At 35.6% G+C, this 8,537-nt stretch overlaps 1 pseudogene; it reads left to right on the top strand.

Moving 5' to 3' along the window:
- The first annotated feature begins 713 nt into the window (after positions 1 to 713).
- Positions 714 to 7,053, top strand: LOC139893193 (putative disease resistance RPP13-like protein 1; annotated as a pseudogene).
- Positions 7,054 to 8,537: the final 1,484 nt, after the last annotated feature.

The following is an 8,537-nucleotide window of genomic DNA, read 5'->3' as shown; positions in this document are numbered from 1 at the left end:
GACCATTCGGGACGACTGGTCGTCCGTAATTCGCCAAAAAAATCGTCTGGGAAAGTGAGTTTTGTAGTAGTGTAAGTTCACTTAGAAATAAACCCAAATGGTTTTATACTTGCACTTTTCTCTTTTTGGCCAACGGCTAGTCTGAATTATGTTCAAGTCAAGTTTAACAGCAATAGTATAAGATTACTAATTTTATTTTTTATTTTTTTTGAAAAGCAACTACTTTTTAATATCTAACAATATATAATACAAACATTGTCCACAAAGACAACTAAACACTACTGGTTAATTACTTATGATGCTTTATGATGCATAATGTTAAAATAGGGAGTGGTTGGCAATGGGAAATTATGTTCGAGTCAAGAGTGACAGCTATAATATAGGATTAATATCTTCAAAATTTAACAAAATATATATAAACATCGACTTCAAAAAGACACAGCTAAACACTACTAGTTAAATTATAGACGATGAATTATGATGCGTATTACTTTTAAGAATATAAAATTTATAGATGTTAAAGTAGGGATCTAGTGGGTCGCGATGGCGAATTTGTATTATGAGTCAAGTTTGACAGCTATAATATTTTAACATATATTAACGACTAAGCAGTACTATAAACAAGGGTTGAAAACACTATCTCTGCTTACACTGCACACCCATTTCTTCTAATTTCATCACCATCGAACCCAAACCTGCACTTATCATAAACAATGGCTGAAATCATTGCTTATGATCTCCTCAAAGTTGTTCTCAAGACGTTGGCAAGTGAAGCTGTGAAGAAAATTGTTCGCTCTCGGGGAATTCAATCCGAGCTCAAGAAGTTGGAGACGAAATTATCCGAGATCCAAGAATTCCTCAATGATGCTTCTCAAAAGGAGGTAACTGATAAGAGTGTTAAAAGGTGGTTGAATAGTCTCCAACATTTGGCTTATGACATAGATGACATTCTTGATGGTTTAGCCACGGATGCTATGAAGACTGAGTTCAACGAGGAAGATTCTGTTGCCTTCACCAGCAAGGTAAGAAAACATATCCCTACTAGTTTCACAAATTTCTCATTAAGTGAGATGATGAGTCACAAGTTGAATCATATTACCAGTAGGTTGCAAGATTTAGAAAAGGAAAAAAATGCTCTTGGTTTGGTTGTAAAAGATGATAGGCCAGTAAACGTAAATAAAAGATTACAAACCTCTTTGGTAGACGAGTCTAGTATTTTTGGTCGTGAAGTGGAAAAAGAGGCCTTAGTCCACAAATTACTTGCTGATGAACCTTGTAAAGGAAACTTTAGCATTGTTCCGATAGTTGGTATGGGCGGGGTTGGAAAAACAACTCTAGCCAGACTTTTGTATAATGACAAGCGGGTGAAGGATCACTTCGATCTAAAGGTGTGGGTTTGTGTTTCTGATGATTTTGATAGCATTAGTATAACCAAAGTTATCTTTCAATCTATGGTCGGCGAGAAAGGAAGTCCGAGAGAAGTGGTGATCTCGCCGGAGGGGAGTACGTTCCATGAAATAATTAAGGATTTTGCAGATTTTAATTTACTTCAAGTAGCTCTTAAAAATAAACTTACGGGAAAACGTTTTCTGTTAGTGTTGGATGATGTATGGAGTGAAAGTTATGAGGATTGGGAAACCCTGGTTGCCCCATTTCACGCATGTGCTCCTGGAAGTAAAATCATTGTGACAACACGGAAGGAGCAATTGCTCAAGAAGCTAGGTTATAATCACACAGAACAACTTCATTGCTTGTCACACGAGGAAGCTCTATCTTTACTTGCTTTACATGCATTAGGTGTAAATAACTTTGATTTACATCTAGTGCTGAAAGTAAGGTTGCAAAAGACGTGAAGACGGGGTCGAGACGGTCGGGTCCTAAAAAGGTCGAGACGTTCGAGACGGGGTCGAGACGGACGTTGACCAAAGTTGACTTTTAAATATATAAGTATATAAATGTATATATGTGTACATATTTTAAAGCCAAAAACTTTACTTGACTAATTTGTACTCATAATTGCTATCATCGTTAATATAATACAGAAAATTCAAATTAAAATACAACAAATTTGACCGATTTTACCAACTTTCTGACTTTTCCGAATTTTTTGAGACTTTGACCTGATTTTTTTCAACTTTGACCCGAATTTTGACCGTTGACTGTCATATTAGACGGTTTTCTTCGAGACGGGACGGGCTAGTCACCAAACCGTCGCAACGGGCGTCGAGACGGCTCGAGACGGGGTGTTTTGCAACAGTCTGAAACCACATGGTGAAGATATTGTGGAAAAATGTGGCGGCTTGCCTCTGGCTTTGATGGCACTTGGGAGGTTATTGAGGACCAAAGGAAATGAAGAAGATCATTGGAAGGAAGTGTTAAATAATGAGATATGGAGATTAAAGGATGGAGGTGGAATAGTTCCCGCCCTTAGACTAAGCTACCATGATCTTTCTGCGTGTTTGAAGCGGTTGTTCGCATATTGCTCTTTGTTTCCAAAGGACTATATATTTGATAAGAGGGAGTTGGTTCTGTTATGGATGTCAGAAGGATTTTTGCACCATTCGAGTCTTGAGAAGTCAACAGAGGAACACTTTGGTGATGAATGTTTTGAAGAGTTGCTCTCAAGGTCGTTTTTTCAACATGCGCCAAATGACAAAACGTTGTTTGTGATGCATGATTTGATGAATGACTTGGCAACATCAATTGCGGGTGAGTTTTTTGTTAGGTTAGAAAATGAGATGGAGAAGCATCAAGGAATTGAAGAACTGGAAAAGTATTGTCATATGTCATTTGCTCGTGAGAAATATGGAGCCTATAATAAGTTCACGGCATTCGAAAAAGCTAGAAGTTTGAGAACATTTTTGGCAACGTCTATTGGGGTGATAGACGATTGGCAAAGATTCTACTTATCTAATAAGATTCTAGTTAACCTACTTCCAAAGATGCCATTGTTAAGGGTTCTAAATTTAAGTAACTTTAAGATAAACGAGGTACCCAATACCATTGGTAGTTTGAAGCACTTGAGGTATCTTAATGTATCTCAAACTCATATAACAGAACTACCGGAGAATGTTTGCAAACTCTATAATTTACAAACATTGATCGTATTTGACTGTTATAAATTAGTTAAGTTGCCCAACAACTTCTCAATGCTTAAAAATTTGCGCCACTTTGACATTAGGAATACTCCACTTCCGAATACAATGCCCTTAGGGATTGGTAAGTTAGGCAACCTACAAACACTCTCCAAAATCATTATTGGAGGTAGAAACAGATTTAAAATTAGTGATCTCAAAGAATTAAAAAACTTATGCGGGGAAATCTCTATCGAAGGGCTAGATGAAGTGGAAAATGCAATTGATGTACGAGAGGCAAAATTTTCGCAGAAGATGATTAGCAATTTAGAATTGAGATGGAGTGATGACTTCGTTTTTCGTGAGGAACTACTTGAAAAGAAGGCCCTGGAAGAGTTGAAGCCTCGTAATGATACTTTAAAACAACTCAAATTAGTATCATATGGAGGAAAAGAGATTCCAAATTGGGTTGCGGATCCATCTTTTGTTAGGTTGTCAAATGTATCTATACGTGGTTGTATAAAGTGTACATGTTTACCGTCACTTGGGCAGTTACACTCACTTGAGGAGTTGTCTATTGAAGGCATGGATAAGGTGAACAATGTGGGTTTGGAGTTTTTTGGTACTGGTGTTACATTCCCCTCACTTAAAATTCTAAGATTTAAAAATATGAAAGGGTGGAAGTCTTGGTCAACCAAAAGTCGGGATGCGTTTCCATGCCTTGAGAAGCTTATTATAAGAAGTTGTCCTAATCTGGTCAAAGTGTCACTCAAATCCCTTCCTTCACTAAGAAATCTTCAAATTAGGGAGTGTGATCACACTTTGTTGACAAGTTTGGTTCATGCAGCCCCATCGGTGACTGAATTAAAAGTAGATAGTATTTCAGGTCTTACTGATGAGGTGTGGACAGGCGTTGGAAAGCATCTCAGAGCAGTTGAGAAATTAAGCATATGGTATTGTAATGAGATAAAATACATTTGGGAATCAGAAGCAAAGGCGAGTATGGTCCTTTTGAGTTTAAGTAAGTTGAAAGTATCATATTGTGATAATTTGGTGCGTCTTGGAAGGAGAGAGGATGATGATACAATGAGTGGAAATCTGCTCACATCTCTTAGGATACTAGAGATACGGTATTGTAAGCGTATGGTTCGTTGCATGTGCCCAAAGAATATTGAGATATTAGAGATCAAATCATGTGATTCACTTAAAGATGTTTCCTTTTCATCTAGAGAAGGAGGGCAGAAGCTTAAGTCACTTACTATTGGGAAATGTAAGAAAGTAATGAAAAGGGAGTTGGGAGGATATGAAGGAGAAGACCAGAGTGAGATGCTCATCAACAAAGGCATGCCATTACTTCATGATGTATCTATATCCAATATACCAGATTTGAAATTCATCCTTGAATTGAATTGCTTCCTTCATCTCACGACTTTAAAAATAAATGATTGTAAAAGTCTTAGATCGTTTCCTGATAAGCAATTACCGGATCTCACCTCGTTAACACGATTGCAAATTCAAAAATGTCCGAGAATCAACGGTTCATTCCCTCGAGGGTTGTGGCCTCCCAAATTGAAATACTTAGAAATAGGTGAATTGAAGAAGCCTATATCAGTGGGGTCCACAGAATTTCCCATCCTCACTCGTTGAGCTAATGTTATATGGAGGAAATGATGAAGATACAAGTATTAGTGGTCGTCAGTTGTATCATCTTCTTCCATCATCTCTTACTTCTCTTAGCATAATTCATTTTGAGGAATTGGAAACAATTTCAAGGGGCCTGCAACACCTCACCTCCCTCCAACATCTTGAAATTAGGAGTTGCCCAAAGATGAAAGATCTACCAGAAATGTTACTTCCTTCACTTCTCAGTTTGAGAGTAGAAGGATGTCAAAAGTTAGAAAAAAGGTGTAGCAAAACTAGAAGAGGATTCTACAACTATTGGCCCCTCATCTACCATATCCCCAAAATTGAAATATGATGGTCAGTATCTCTCTCCGTTTCTATATATGAACATATGCCTAATTATGGTTGTATTGTGTAAACCAATTTCATCTATGCATGATTGTTTTAATATCGTGAAATTCTTGCATATAAAAAACTTACTAGATTATTGACTCGGCTCGGCTCTGATAAAGTAAGTTTATCTTAGACATTTCATCGAACATCTCAGGGGCATCTAAAGACTCAAGAGCATTAACGACTGATCAATGCTGAAAGATTGCTGTAATGCAAGTAGGAGAGGATCCTCAGAATGAAGGTGGGCATCTCTTTGTTCCCCATTCTGCATCTTGAATACTACCGTGGTATAATTCTACATAATCATGAGATTATTTTCTCTCTATTTCTATATATGCATATCCTTCATACAAAACATTATGCATATCCTTCATACAAAACATTCTTAGAAAATAAAACTACAGTTAGTTAGCTTTAAAACACTTGTATATGGAACGATCCGACTAATTCCTGCAATCTGAATATTTGGCTATTAATGAACAAGGATAAGATCGAACATGTAATACTTGAAGATAGTAAAGTAAATCTAAATACAACTTAGAAAAGAAAAATGAAATAATAGAAAGAAAGAAACAAAAGAAGACAGGGTATCCTCAGCAATTACAATTACAGTTACGGAGTACAAGATAAAATAAAAATAAAGCAATAAGAAAGATAATTGTATATATACTGTATATGCTTCTAGGAACAAGTTATTGTGGGATTGAGTTGATAAAGATTGTACCTAGAGCATGTAGGTTGTGGAAAGCAGGAAATGTGTACCAACAATGTATAGGGAAAAATTGTGCTTGAAATCTCACTTGTCTCAATATATGATCATACTGTATGATTTATTGTATATGATCAGACAAACTTTGTTAATCAGTAGTATGGTCAGAAAATGTAATCTCTGATCATAAGAATAAAATAAAATAAAAAATTAACAAGTTCTTAGTTGATGTTGTATGAATAGAAAAGGGATATAATTAGAAGCCAGTCAAATATATAGTCTCACTCGTATTTAAAACGACTTTATAAGCTACCCAAACTTGTAACTTGTTACAGTTTGACCAAATCCGACAAAAAAAAACACCTTGTAAAAAGACAATGATGTTTATTTTTTCTCAAACACGAGCGCATTTTTTTTTTATTTTCATTTAGGTTTATGGCTTGATTTGGTCGAAAAGCAACAAACTACAGTATAAGTTTGAGTGGCCTATAGAGTCGTTTTTAAATACGAGCAGCCTATAAAATCAAAAATATATACTTGTGCGGCCTCCAAAAATATAATCCCAGTAGAAAAAGTACACTAAAATTTTACGTTTCTTAGAGATGCAGAGTGGGATTGCTTGGCATCTGAGTTCAGCAAAGAGAACGATGTCGCAATACGTTCCAAACGGTTTAATGAAGGAACTACTTGGAGTCAAAAGAGTAAGTGTGTGTGGTTTTTAGCAGAAGAAGCCTTATGCAGCCTAGTCGGAACTTCAAACATGTTATACTGCACTGTAAGAACTCATTTCAAAAATCATATCTACAAGTGTGGTTAATGAAATTACTGATACTGAATTAACTCTGTAGAGAGTCCATTTTGGATAACACATGGTATATAAATGTATCACATGATTATGGTTCTTGAATTACTGCTGCAACACCTAATTATCTTTACTTTCAGTAAAATAAAAAGACCTGTTGATATGTGCGTTACTGTATATTCTGTTTTTGTTTTTCTTATACAAAAGAGCGGATTTTCTGTCAAGTGTTAGACCAGAGAAGAAGATTTTCATTACGTCCATAAATTTGTTACTTCGGGCAATACCATTACCCGTTTTGTTTTTACAATCGCGATAGTATTGTATTAGTAGTACGAAGACCCGGAAAGTGAAAGGAACCGCATTACAAAATAGAAAGCAGAAAAATGCAATGAACAAAAGTTAAACGCCTGGTTTGAACGTGTGACAAGTTAACATTTTCATTCTTCATACTTTTTTAAATATACCCACATAATCAAACTAGATTTTTTTTCAAACAAATTTAGTCAAATGATTATAAACAGTAATCATCTCCATAAACTGAAAAGCTATCAACAGAAATTTATATTTACATTCCACTGGATTTTGGATTGCAACAAGCAATGAACAAAACACCCTATTTAAGACCACTAAATTTCAAGAACATTTGTTTATCATTCTGTCTAAATACAATAAAATTGACTCAAAATCTTACATTTTCATATGCCTTCCACCATATGCTGCAAGTACATATATGGTCTTGTGGTGACTGGTGAAGCAGGTCCAATCTCTTCTTCCAATCTCCTCAATTCATCAACCAAGGTTTTGTTCTTCTAAATCTTCAGATCAACATCTGGCCTCCGAAACCATGATTTTCTCCGCTGAGACGACGTCACATGTGGACACGTAATCCAAGATGGAACTCTAAATTCGTCTTATAAGCTATCAGGTTGGCATGAAGGTGCTGATGAAGTGATCCGTTATCCATGAACTCATTGTTAGAATATAAAAAATAAAAGAAGACACCTGTACTCATTTGGATCAGTAAAAGATTGTCTACATCATTTCCAGCAATATAACAGCCTGCACAACATAAGTAAAAAGATTAGTAATCAGAAAGGTGAAGCAGCTCCTATCTTGTAAATCCCTCCAGCAATATAACAACAGCCTGCACAACATAAGTTAGAGATTTCGGAAGTTGATATGAAGTTCATCATCAATATTAGCACAAAGTACAAACAAATGTTGTTCAATCAAATCAAATGCTGTGTTCTATCCTGCAAATAATCAACAATTTGTTTTTCTTTATATGGTGGAAATCTATGTTAAGATCACAATATAGAAAGATATTATAAATGAACATATGAACTAATGCATCATACTGGATTAAAAAGATTGTTTATACCTACAAAAGTCGCAAACTTAATCTGGAGCATATGTCTATTATCTCCAAAAGTCATTACTTATGAATGTAGCCTCCTCACTGACGGAGCAGGAAAAAATAGAATCAGTTTACAAGTTATAAGTAACAAGGGAACCAAGCTTGATAATACACAATTTGAACATGATGTTTATTATTTCAACTGACTAAACACAAAGATCGAAATGATAAAATTCATGTTTACTGAATGCTGTCAATTACATGGCCAACGTTTTGTTCTATAGGGGTCTACTAATCTTGCGACATCATCTACAAAAGGGATTCCTTTTATATGGATCCAACGTTTTTATGCTTTTGTCTCATTTCATGTGAGTAACATCTAAAAATTATAGCTTATTCATATATTAGCTTTTCATATACTCTAAGAATTAGAAAGCCTAACTCAACACAGTACGTAGGAGGCTAGGACTCTAAGAGGCACACCTTTTACTAGAGGTTGAAACGAATCTGGGTTAAAAGAATTTGTTGAGTAGGGAATATTCATGATGAGTGGACCCACACACTTTTTATTAATTATTT

Source organism: Rutidosis leptorrhynchoides, chromosome 2 (assembly GCF_046630445.1).
Source record: "Rutidosis leptorrhynchoides isolate AG116_Rl617_1_P2 chromosome 2, CSIRO_AGI_Rlap_v1, whole genome shotgun sequence".
Taxonomy (NCBI): Eukaryota; Viridiplantae; Streptophyta; class Magnoliopsida; order Asterales; family Asteraceae; genus Rutidosis; species Rutidosis leptorrhynchoides.
This window is presented reverse-complemented; position numbering and strand designations above follow the sequence as displayed.